The sequence below is a fragment of the Tursiops truncatus genome, chromosome 18, assembly GCF_011762595.2.
Source record: "Tursiops truncatus isolate mTurTru1 chromosome 18, mTurTru1.mat.Y, whole genome shotgun sequence".
In the NCBI taxonomy this organism is placed as follows: Eukaryota; Metazoa; Chordata; class Mammalia; order Artiodactyla; family Delphinidae; genus Tursiops; species Tursiops truncatus.
In genome coordinates this window covers 25,238,494-25,252,042 of record NC_047051.1, presented here as the reverse complement: position 1 = coordinate 25,252,042, position 13,549 = coordinate 25,238,494, and the positions used below count along the sequence as shown (strand labels likewise).

The 13,549-nt window shown below is 37.5% G+C and overlaps 1 protein-coding gene across 7 annotated transcripts in view; it reads right to left on the bottom strand.

Annotated features, from left to right (window-relative positions):
- The window catches only part of ELF1 (E74 like ETS transcription factor 1), a 105,218-nt gene that overhangs the window by 60,734 nt on the left and 30,935 nt on the right, over window positions 1-13,549 (bottom strand). Inside the window, exon 2 of one of the 7 annotated variants that reach the window (XM_073795259.1) lies at window positions 9,965-10,080. The exons of the other annotated variants lie outside the window; for them this stretch is intronic. The gene's annotated coding sequence lies outside the window, so the exon portion shown is untranslated. The remainder of the gene's footprint in view (window positions 1-9,964; window positions 10,081-13,549) is intronic. 7 annotated transcript variants of the gene reach the window in all.

Below are 13,549 nucleotides of genomic sequence, written 5' to 3'. Positions count from 1 at the left end.
GCTGACACCCCAGAACAGTTCCAGCACTCAGAGGACAGGCTGCAATTACTCACTCCCCAGACCTGAAAGGCCGGTTCTTTCACATTGTTCTCCACTTCCCATCATTGGCCACTTGGGCCTACCTGGTGTCACATTACACTCAGGCAGCATTTGTAGCGCCTTGCAAAACCATATCACATACCTAGACCTGTTCTTACCTGTGGTCTCAAGATTAACCCTTTTTCTGAGCATGTTCTGAAAACAAGAGAATTTAAAACCAAAGAGAAATACCCAACAGTAATCAGATAGTCTTTTAACCTTGGTCATGAAAAAAAAAATTTACTTTCCCCAAGTGGCTGAAAGTGATAATTGTCAAAAATGTCATTTATTGGTGTTTTTATTATGCAAATAAACTGACTGAAGGAACTTTCTTTCCTCCAGCACGCAAAATCTAAACTCCGACAAAACACACCTAGCTCGGGAACACAAATATGCTGAAATGTGCTTATCAGCAAGACCTGATCAGGCAGTTAACATTTTTCTTTCTGTAACAAACAAGAATCAGCTCACAAGAAAACTGTTTCATTTCTGTGGTTGTTTATTCCCCTGTTTAATATTATCATCAGAGAAAAAATACGCTCTAGTCCAATGGTTCCCTCACCTGAGAATATGGCAGATTCCCATCAATAACAGTGTTTCCTTCTGGCCCAAAGTGAAGGGGAAAAGCCAGGGATGTTGCTGTGAAGTCCCACAGGAGATTTTGCTACAGGACACAGCTCCTGCCATCTCTAACTCCCACACTACACAATACTCTTCTAGAAGAGACTGTTACTCTGTCATGAGAAGTTTCACTCTTAGGAAGAGACACACCATCAGGTGAAAACAAAATCAAAGGTTACATGAAAAGCTTAACGGCCACAGATTGTATTTTTAGGTGATAGGAGCTCTGTGTTCAATTGATGGGTCATTACTACCTTTACTCTAGCTCCCCTTGTGGTTCTTCACTCTGCAATAGGAGTAATTAACCAAAAATGAAAATATGATCAACTTACTTCTCTACTTAAAACTAATCAACGCAACACTGTAAATCAAGTATACTTCAATTTAAAAAAAAAAAAAAAGGGACTTCCCTGGTGACGCAGTGGTTAAGAATCCGCCTGCTAATGCAGGGGACACGGGCTCAAGCCCTGGTCCGGGAAGATCCCACATGCTGCGGAGCAACTAAGCCCGTGTGCCACAACTATGGAGCCTGTGCTCTAGAGCCCGCAAGCCACAACTACTGAGCCCACGTGCCACAACTACTGAAGCCTGCGCGCCTAGAGCCCATGCTCCGCAACAAGAGAAGCCACCACAATAAGAAGCCCACGCACTGCAACGAAGAGTAGCCCCCATGTACCACAACTAGAGAAAGCCCGCGTGCAGCAACAAAGACACAACGCTGCCAAAAATAATTAATTAATTAATTAAAAAAAAAAAAAACTAAGCAGTGGCTTCCACTGCCTATAAGAAAAACTTCAAATTCATTAACAGGGCTGAAGTGGCTCTTCATGATGTCCCAAAAGGTATGAGAAAAATGCAGCCAGTCAGATTTGTAAAAACGGGGTATCTGATCACCTGCACCAGAAGACTGACTGGGAATGTTCACGGACCAAGTTTAAAAAGGACACCTCTGTCACAATTTTTTTACTTCTCTTCACTCCCATCTCAAAAATAGGTACACCAGCATTTCCGCATTTTATAGTCTCTCATGGCCCCCTTACCCCACCCCCGAATTAAAGAAGCCCAAGTCGGCCCTGCCCCAATTCCCCCCAGCACCCTGTATGTACTACCCTTTCCCAGGCTTCATCTGTGCTGAATGATAGGCTCAATCCAGATCTCTCCACATCTTCTTGGGTGATCATAACCTTTTATACCTGTGGCATTTTAGCGGCCTCTTCCAAGTCACAGTGGGACCAGACTTAAGGATATAAACTCTAGAGATGCAAAGCATTTTCACCTTTTCCCAAGTCACCAACAAGTTTGATGGACTCAAAGATCCTTGTGCACAAAACTTCCTGCTCACTATGTGCGAGAATATCCCCAATTTCATAGCATACCCCTTTTCTTCTCTAGATAATAGAAATCTAGTTTAAATAAGTTTGGATATAATCAAAAGATTCTGACGCTCCATGTCAAGATCCTTAAAATGGGATTCCTCCTACAATCATCCTCGTTAAGTACCTGGCTCTCACCTAAGATGCTAAACTCAATGACACCAAAAAAACTAGAAGCAGTAAAACCACAAGATGAGTGATGAGAAAGTGGAGGGGCATGGGCTTAGTATAAATTACACATGTAACTTCGTATCTTCCTATTGTACATACCTTAAGTTGAAGCAAACTTTAAATATCATTCACAAGTAATATAAAGATTTATAATACAGGGAATTCCCTGGCAGTCCAGTGGTTAGGACTCCACGCTTTCACTGCCGAGGGCACGGGTTTGATCCCTGGTCGGGGAACTAAGATCCCACAGGCCGCATGGTGTGGCAAAAAAAAAAAAAAAAAAAAAAGATTTATAATACAGAACAGTTCAATTTTTAGGCCTTCCACAACATCCATTTTCAGAAGCAACCATGGTCTACTGATTGACTTGGTGGTAAAAAAAAAATTGGTGAATATTTAGTGAACTTCCCCTTAGCTCAGCACTGTGGGAAAGACAAAGAGATACTGCATGGGCTTGTTCCTGTGAAGCTCACAATCTAGTTCAGGAAACAAGACCAAGAGAGAAAACAACTGAACACCAAAAGTTAGCATTTAATTAAACGCTAATAAAGCTGATCAATACTGTAGCATTTCAGAAAAGGGGACGGTCAAATGGATCAAGGGAACACTTTAGACAATAAAGGACTTAAACTCAACCTTAAAGTGACATAGGATGTGGAGAGACCACAGGGAAAGGGAAAGTGTGTGTATGTGCATGTTTGCTTATATGTGCATACATGTGTACATATGTGCATGCATGTGTGTGTGTGTGTGTGTGTGAGAGAGAGACAGAGACAGAGACAGAGACAGAGACAGAGACAGAGACAGAGAGAAGGCTGAGACACAGAAGAATAAAGAGAATCAAAACCTACCAAAGTAAGTTTGGAGATAGTTAACAGCCTGACCAGAGCTAAGAGTTGACAATGGGAAATAGTAGAAAATGTGGTTAAATAAGCAAAGCAAAACCAACTATGGAGGGTCTTGAAAGTCAGGCAGTGGAATTTAGGCTTGATTTGGAAAGAAGAAGTGCAAAGTTCCTGGAGGTTTTCATATCCGGTTGCAACAACAGAGTGTGGTCCCAAGATTACAAAGCCCAGTGCAAGTGGGATCTGGTAACTACCATCTAAAAATGATGAGGACAGTTTAAACAAACATTCCATAGCTTGACTGCTACACTGATAACTTCTAGCCACTGATGTGTATACTGTCCTCCTTAAATTCTTCATTAATTACTTGTAATAGAGATTCTCAACAATGATTTTTAAACTACCCAGGGTGTGGGGAAGTTATTCAAAACAAACAAAAATCACTAGTTTACTTCAACTTTTTGTTCTCTGCCTAAGGATTGGAAGAAGGGAGAAATAGGAAAATAAAATTTTCAAAAAGATATGACTTATTACGATATAACCTTTCATACAAGTTCTTCAATTGAACATCAAAATTGTCCTACATCCATTTGGATACCAGTGAAACTTTGAAATCTATGAACTCACTGCATCTGTGGATGATTGTATATTGCCATTTAGTATTAAGTATTTTGAAAAGATGATGCTGATTCAGTTAGTGAAGAAGGATATGATACCCATGACAGATGAAAGTTTCTTAGTCACTTAATAGAGACTTCTATCACCAACTTTCAAGGAATCTACTTCCTTCCAGGGTGATGTTTAAAAGAGAGATACTCCTGTAAGAATGTCTAGCTGCATTAAACTTGCTCTTTGTTAGAAGTATTTTCTGCTTTATGGCTTTGCCTTACTCTTTGGAAGTTCAAGAATTCAAAGTTGCTTTAGTAGATATAACAGGCACTTATTAGATTTTTAAAAATACTTTAGCATGAAGACACATCCAGAAATTGTACAACAGCACAATAAGGTCCATTTACGTGATCATTTGTTGGTAATATCTTAGTGTCTAATAAGTGCTTTTACAATTTATAAAGCAAGACATATATACTACTTTACGTAATTCTTAAACATCTCTACAACCACTGATGTTTTTGCACAGATACGAAAAAACCATGATACTTATCCTCAAGGAATTTAAGAAAGAGATAACAAATTAGAAATAAATAAGAAGAAAATAATAGCTACTATTTACATGTGCCAGGCCTTATGCTACAGTATGTTGCTATATCTGTCATTTAATCTTCATATCAGTAATAACCATGCATTGACAAAGCCAACCAAATAAGGGCAAAAGGACTTTGTCATGGTCACCACCATACTCCCACAGCTTACACAGACGGCCCATGGTAACTATTTGTCAAAGGAATACTCAAGATGCTCAGAGAGAGTTTGAGCACGTCTGACTTCAGCTCCTGCTCATTCATCTATTCATACACTCCACTGAGTACCTACAACATGTTAGACTCTATTCTAGGTGGCAGGAATACAGCACAGAACAAAACAGACCAAAACTTCTGCCTTTGAAGGGCTTCTAATGTGGTGATCTTGATGTTCCCCCTCAAAATATTCTGCTTTAAAAATGTGAGACTATCACGCAATACAGTTATCTTACAACCCATGAACAGAAGAAACTCTGCCCCTCTCCTCCCATGTCTAACTTCCAGGTACCTCTTGATCCCTGGCAACTAGACACAGAAAATGTGACCTCTCCCACTCGAAGTGGACAGTAAGAGTTGTGGGAGAATTTCTTACCTTTCAGACCATCTGTAGGCACATAAGGAGAGGCGAAGGGAAAATTTGAGGTGAAAATAGATACAGCTAAATCCAATGGCTGACTTCTTCCAGGCAAACCTCAGGGCCTCTATTTCACTTTAATTTTTAATTTGACTTTGAGTTAATTGAAATTTAACAACAACCAAAAAAGTTTGTTGGAATTTTTTTAAAGCATTCCCTTCACAAATATAAACACTTCAAGGAAGAAGAGAAAATTCCCCCTGTATTATCTTTTCCTATATACTAGGTGGCCTTCAGAAATCATATCAGTACTATCTACATTCTTTTATTTATTTCACAAATGCTCATTAGGGACCTATCTGCCAGACACCAGTGGGTAAGGGAGAAGGACAGGAAAGAAACACTATGACACTACGGGCAATCAGTCTATCAGCTAAGACAAAAGATGTAGCAGAAGTGGCTACAAAGCTTATTCTCCCATAATATTCAGTAATTATTTGCTGGGGGGACATTGCAGATAGAAGAAGCTAAGGAAAACCTAAAAGGTTAAATCACTGAATAATAGGTAAAATAGTAATTTAATGAAAACAAACCTTTTCCTAAAAGGACACAAGATTTAGCATCAGAAGACCTGCATCCAAATCCTAGTCCTGCCATTTACTAACTTTATTTTCTTGGATAGGTCAACCTCTGTGGCCTTCCTTTCATCATCTTAAAGTTGTACCTAGTAAGATTTTCCTTTGTAAACCATAAAGTGCTCTAAAAGTTTTAAAAAATACTGATAAACCAGAATACAAAAATAAATTAATGCTTGTCAAAATTTTGAGACCAACATACTAGCTTATCATTTCATATTGCATGTATACCATAGATACAAATTTGAATGCCAGTCTTTTATGACCTATAAAAATTTCACAAAAGTAAACACATTTTATATTTTCTATATCAAACATCTAATTGTCATCCATACAACCCATATAACACAAAACAAGACTACAACATGCCTAGAATCAACAAGTGACAAAAGTTTAATGAAACAAGCTTTATACCTAACTGGTCTCCCGAATGGGAAATTAGAGCAGCAATTGTACATCTGTGTCTCTGTTCCTCTCATCGTGGTTTAACTGACAGGAAGCAGAGAACAAGATATGGCATACAAACGTCAAGTATTTCCTGCCTTCTCTGCTACATCTTTATGTCTTGTTTTATAAATAGTCCAATAGTTTATGTGAAAAGGTATCAAAGCTTGGTGTCAGAAGTATAAGATAGAATTGGTAAAGAGTGTTTATGAAAACAGAACAATTAAAAAGGTATTCTGAGGTTGGGATCTAAGTTCATTACAAACATGAAGACTCGTTATTAATAGATTTCTTAAGAAGTATTCTTGGGAGTAAGTACCTTACAAATTAAGACTTGAAAACCACAATGAGTGAGTAAAAAAATCAAGTCTCTGAACAACAGGACAGCCCCCAAACTATTTTACCCAACTGGTTAGGTAAATAACATGTGACCACCTAGACAGAAGACGCTCTCCCCACCCTGCCTTTACCTCTCAAAAAAGATAACTACCACCAAAAACAAAACAAAAAACCACTTTGAACAACTGACTCAAAACAGCAGGACAGACACCTTGCCTCTTTGATCTCTGGTCATTTTTACCATGGCTTCTTGTGAGCACTTCTCCCTGATTACAATTTGTGTTCCCCCCCAATCAAACTACCTCCACTCCCTTGCTCTCTTCTCAGTATATCCAAAACATGGCTCACATTATCTATTCACATATGTTCTCCAACTATACGCAAAGCAAATAGAACTCCATTCCCAATAGGTGAATACTTATTACTGTTTTAAGTCATTTTAAGCAAGCTTGCAATTAATTACAGCTAAAACAGAGATGCTCACTTTTCATCATGCCTAGCTGCCTCCCCAACTAATAATTCCTAAGAATCACCTCAATTCATCACTCATATGCGTCATATTCCATAAAAACTTGGGCACAATACAGCCATCTTCTCCATTGGTCAATTCTTACCTAAGCTGTAAGTTACCACAACTACAATTTCACCAGGCTATAGTGCTATTTGTCTCTAGGTCAATGTCCACAATGACTCAATATTTTACTGCAAGTAAGCTCATCTTATGGTCTTTCTTTCCTAAAGAGAATTTAATATACATGTAATAATCAGCTTTAAACATGGCACCATGTTCCTAAAGCAAGTAACATTTCTTAAATGAGTATCTTGGAAAACAATTTCATTTTTATTCAGTATTTTTCAATGAAAATATCTAGTTCATTCTTTTCAACAGTGTTAAGAGCTACTAGTGCCTTCCTAGCATATCTTTGGTATATTTCTGCTCTTACTTGTAAATGTATTACCCTCAACTGTCCCCAGTATCTAGGGAATAAATGCTCCCTGAACCCTAAGGGAATTGTCCATTTCCTTACACATTAGCTCCCTTCCCACAGCCTCTGGCTCTGATGCTTGGGTCGAACCACCCGAAAACGGTCAGAAAAGTCTCAGGACATCTGCAGAGAACCTGGCGTCTACCACTTCTCAACAATCAAATATGCGAACAATGGTGAGCAGCTGTTCTATTCTTCCAAGTGCAGACGAACAGTACACCTTCCTTTCAGTTTATTCGGAAGACTAACAGGTTATAAATGATCCTATAACAGCCCACATATTTGTCTCTGATCCAAAGACGAAAGGATCAAATATAACACCCAGCTTAACAGTTCATGCCATAAAACGTTCTGAATAAACAACATAAATTTCTGTTTCTAAATATGAACTGTCTCTCAAACTAAAACACATATAACGTTAATTCAGATTATTCTAATTTAAATCTAAAATCTTCACGTTCTTTTTCTTTATGCTTTAATATATGTGTGCTTTGTGTGGTATATATTTAACCTTATATAAATAGTATAATACTGTATATATTCTTCCAGCATACTTTAACAAGCTTCTTTAAGACATAAAATTCTAAATAAACACAAAGATTACCTGGAAAGGAATTTTAAACATTCGCTAGGACTCAGTGCTTAGAAAAATATTATTACCAAAGAAAGATAAATCATGATTATTAGGCTTCAATTATAACAAACAGAAATATCTAAGATGCAAAAAGCAGCCCATCTTCAGTGATGCCTCTCACAAAGTGTTCTGACCTTCTGCAGAACAAAGGCTATAGCCCACCTTAGGAATGCCATGTGTAGAGATCTTAACAAGAAGCTTGGGGGTCTAACCTTTTCTATCTTGCCTAAAAGGTACAGGCTACACACCACCACCAACACAGCACTGGGGGCTTCCCTGGCAGTCCAGTGGTTAAGACTCTGCACGTCAAACGCAGGGGCCACAGGTTCAATCCCTGATCCGGAAACCAAGATTCCACATGCCACACAGTGCGGCCAAGAACACAAAATACGGCATTGGTTCCATCAGCATGGATATGTTCTAAATTGCCATAAGAAAATCTCTGTCTGCTGTACTCTCCAGCATCAAGAATTCTCCCTAACAGACAATAAATAATTGTTGAATGAAATCAATGAATTATATAGGATGAAAAGGAACATAATAATAACAAATCCAGGAGCCTCCTGAATTGCATGACTTTTAAGAACCCTTCCAACTATAAAATCCTATGACTTCTACTTTCATTTGTTCCTCTTTGTCCCTGCCACTACTTATACGGACACTGTGAAAAAGAGCTCAAAAAAGAGAGCCAAGAGATGACTGCAAAAGCAAAACACTGGATTAAGATCTATGTTTCCCTTTTTATAACAACTCCCACATTTACATTATTAAATTTTGGAAATCTTATATAAAGATTCCATATCAAGTTTATAACAAAAAAAGTCACTAAAGATGCAAGAATTACTATCATTATAGTAAGAATTTTAAGGAAACAAGATGACACCCATATCAGGAAGCAAGATGAAACACTAATTATGGTAATAAATCTGGTTAGATGTAAAAGTCTGATTTGGGGTATTAGCTACTTAAAAGTTTATCAGTGTCAGTTAATACTATATCAATTATGTTTTATGAATCTTTGTTCTAAAATGTGTTTTTGAAAAATATTTGAATGTGTGATGATTCTAAAGACTAAATTATTTCTAGCAAACTATAGCTCCAATGGATCTCAACTGGAAATTATCATTTACTCATCAGAAGTATGCCTAGAGGACTTCCCTGGTGGCACAGTGGTTAAGAATCTGCCTGCCAATTCAGGGGACATGGGCTTGAGCCCTGGTCCGGGAAGATCCCACATGTGGCGGAGCAACTAAGCCTGTGCGCCACAACTACTGAGCCTGCGTGCCTAGAGCCCGTGCTCCACCACAAGAGAAGCCACCGCAATGAGAAGTCTGCGCAGAGAAGAGTAGCCCCTGCTCGCCATAACTAGAAAAAGCCCGCGCGCAGCAATGAAGAGCCAACGCAGCCAAAAATAAAAATAAATAAAATAAATTTATTAAAAAAAGAAGTATGCCCAGAGCCATCTTGTTAGTTATGTGGGACAGATACACGGTCCTATTATAACTTAATTCTGAATCTACCTAATCTCCTTCACTGAAATGGTGATTTTTTTTAACTGATGTAGAGTTTATTCACTTTTTAAAAAAATCAACTTCTACTCCTCAACAAATTAAACATTATTTCTCAGTTATATGTAAATGTGGGGCAAAAATAAACTACCCCTTATATAGCACAATTTACTGTGAAATAGTTCAACCAAAGAAAGAATACATTGACATACCCATCACCCAGCTTCACATTACATTAACACTTTTCCATAATTTGTTTCAGATTCTTAAGAATAAAAAAGTCAAATATAGTTAGAGCCTTCTGTATATCCCTCACCAATCTCCTCCAACTATTCTAAAATTGATGTTGCCCCAACTGTCTATATTTTTATACCTTTACTTCATACATATCAATAATAATATTGTTTTTATGTATATAATAGGGATTATAATGGTCTATCAAAATTTGTTTTTTATTCAAAATTATGTTTGAACTAATTAAACTCTAGTTAATAAATGACAGGCATGCTAAACTGCTTAGTGTTTAGTGGTCAAATATACTAATGTTTGCAACTTACTCTAAAGGCATCAACTGCCCATTTGTTTAGGGTCCTGGAAGATTTTAGTCCCCAGGGCAAAACACCATAGTAAGATGCTGAATGGGTAGGAAGGCATCAATAGCAGGCATCTGTTCCTAGGAAAGATAATGAAAAACTCTGAAGTATCTTAAATATTCATTCTCTCCATACTCTTTGTAAACTCTTCACATATGCTTGCATGTATGCTCCAAGAATTATGTGCAAGAGTGTTCCCAAACTGGAAATAATCTACTGCCATCAACAAGAAGGAATAAATACATTCCGATACAGACAATGTAATACTACTCTGCAATTAAAATTAAGTAAGATAAAGCTAATAGAGTTAAATGAAAGAAGCAAGTCACTATAGAATATATATGGTGTGATCCATTTAAATAAAGTTCAAAGGGGTAAAACTATAAAGAAAAGCTTATCACAAAAATCAGGATAATAGTTATTTTTAAGGAGAAACAGACATGGGCAGAGTGGGGGATTTCTTTTTTTCTTTTTAAATATTTGTTTATTTATTTGGCTGTGCTGGGTCTTAGTTGTGGCACTTGGGATCTTCATTGCCGCATGCGGGATCTTTAGTTGAGGCCTGAGGGATCTAGTTCCCCGACCAGGGATCAAACCTGGGCCAGCTGCGTTGGGAGCAGGGAGTCTTAGCCACTGGACCACCAGGAAAGTCCCGCTGGGGGATTTCTATCTTAATAAACAGGCTCTATTTCTGTTGTGACATGGGTAAACACTATGTAATTACATTTAAACTGTATATGTTTTATACATTCCCCCACATGCACATTTCAGTTTTAAAGAAAAAAGGATAATGAATTGCTCCATTACAACACTCAGCTTCCATTTAGTATTTTGGTATAAAAAATAAGATGCATATAAACTAACAGTTATTAAATCAACACCTCATTTTTATAGTTTTAATTGTAAAATTTTCTAGTTTCACTGTTTACAGGACTGTTTTCTAAAACACAGAAAATAACCAATTTTCTTTAATTTAGATTTGTAAAACTGTACCATACAACTCTGCACAAATACAATGACCACTGTGTTACTGAGCATCTACCACATAGAAAATGAACTTTACGTGACTTTATATCATGTGAAGTCACACTGGTTCCTGCTACCTTGAAGAACTTCTATTCCATGGGGTAGAAGACTGGAAAAGGATAGATCCAAGAAAATTCAAGTTTGAAAAATCAAAAAACCAAAAACTTGTATAAGTGGTTGCCTTTAGGCAGCAGGACTGAGAGTGGGAAGGGGTAGAGAGGCTGCTTTTCACTAAAGGCTTTTTATTAGATTTTTAACAATGTGCATCATTTTGATAGCTTTTTAATATAAAAATTATTAAATCAATCTTCATAAAAACTCCAGAAGGCATTCATATTGTTTACTGTTGTGCTTTTTTTTTTGGTTTGTTTTGATGCTGGCAACCAATCTCAAGCTACAAAATATGGAGATAAAAAAGAGCTGATATCCTGCTACTCAGCATTAAAAGACAAATGAAAGAAGAGCTCTGAATTCCTACAGGGGTAAGGGAATGAAAGTGAAAAGAGAAGTTTACCTCTACCAACAAAGCAAACAGCCCAGGAGTTATTTTTTTCAAAAAGGGTGGGGTGCCTACACATTTGTAGTATAGCTCAATAGCCACTTTTACTCTAGTATACAGATCGTCTGACAAGACACAAAGATAGAGGTGACAAATAACTTGCTCTTTAGGAGTTCCTCTTCTACTAATGGGAGAAAGATTGCTCAGACAGTTGAAAACTGCCCTAATCATTTAGGTTGACTCAATGATATTACTAATTTAATTCCTACCATTTCTATGAGGCAGCTCCTAAGCAAAGGAGCAAAATATTCTGGCCAACTGATGGTAGCAAAATTATATTCAGACCATTCAACTGATGGGACTCTTCTTCCCATTTCTATGAGAGTCTGTGAACACCTATATCCCATTAGATGAGACGTAATGTAATGCAAAGCCTACAAATATGCAATCAACTATGCAGTTAAATGTCCAAAGAAACTCAAACGGTAAAAAAAAGTTACTCCCTGCCAGACTCAAACAATTACAAACACTAATAGTGTATTTCCCAGGAGAGAAGGGTTTTCAAAGACTATAATGCTACCCTAAATCAGGAAGGGGCTGTTTTGGCTCTAACCCAAGGAAAACAGAATGGAGAGATACCATGAAGCACCAAAGGGAACTAAAAAAAAAACTAACATTGGAGAGAGTGTGATGGCTCGCTGAGAGATAAAGAAGAGGCTAATTATACCTGAAAAACAAAAATAATTAGTTTAATTATATATTGTGGTCAAGCCGGTAGTGAATGGGGAGCCGGAGGAGAAAATGTAGAATTAGAGAAAAGGAAACAGGGAGAGCCACAAAGTTGAAAAATATACCACAGCAAAAAACTGGAACAGACAAAGGGATAACTAGGGTAGGGAGACGAGGCTAAATAAGTTCTAGTGACTTTTCTTACTTACTACAGGCCGTGGGCTTCAAAATACCACTGTTCCTTAAAAATTCAGATATTAAAATGTTAAGTAACTGATTAATCACTCTTCACAGCTCTTAAGCCTGCAAACTCTCCAAGAAAGTGTGGCAGCCTGTGCATCACAGTCATCTAGAGTACTTATTAAGATTGCAGATGGATAAGTCAAACCCCAGGGCCTAAGGAACCAAAATCTCTAAGTTGAAGCCAGGTGATTCTCTGTTACACCAAAGGTCAAAAATTACTACTTTAAAGGTAGTATACTACCAGGCAGGTGTTAATTACTTCTTTGGTTGCAATGTGCAGGCATCAGAGATTAAGTTGAAGGCCACATGCCCTTTAAAGATTTGCTACCACTAACTTTAACAGGACCTGCCCAACTGAGCAGCCAAGGGTTTATTTAATGCAGCAAATAACACCGGCCTATACACTTGTGCTTGATACTCTGTCAAAGGTTGAAAAAGGTGAAGAAATAGAATAAAACATCTCTGCTCTCTAAGAGCTTATATTCTTATTCTTATTGAAGACACTCTCCTTAACCTACACAAATGCTATTCATTCTTCAATACTCATAATTCCTAAAGACTCATAGACTTTTCTGCCTATTTTAAGTCTCAGTCACCTTTCACCTCTAGGCAAACAGTCTGAACCGAAATTTAACAACTCAGTGGTTTAGTTCCATTCCTTACTTATTTCACCTACGTTTTCCCAGTAAGAATCTAAGTTTGTGAGACGAGAGCCCAGGTTTTCTAGCCTTCTGTGCCCTGTTCGTTGCTTAGAACAATGATGGCCACACTGTGGAGGATCTGACGCTGAATTAGGTTAGGGGACTTGGAAATTTAAAAGATTCAACAGTCATATGCAAAGCATTTAAAAAATCTAAAGAAAGGCAGATCTGAAGTAAATTTCAACCACCATAATAAAAACACATCAAAAAGTGAATAGACAAAGATTTTGTATTCCCCAGATTCTAAGACTCAAGTGCCCGGTATGTAAAGTAAACTTTCAAAGAAGAGGAGTAGGGTACAACAAATGGAATGAGATTATTAATTACGGGAAGGTTAAAGTCAAGATTGTA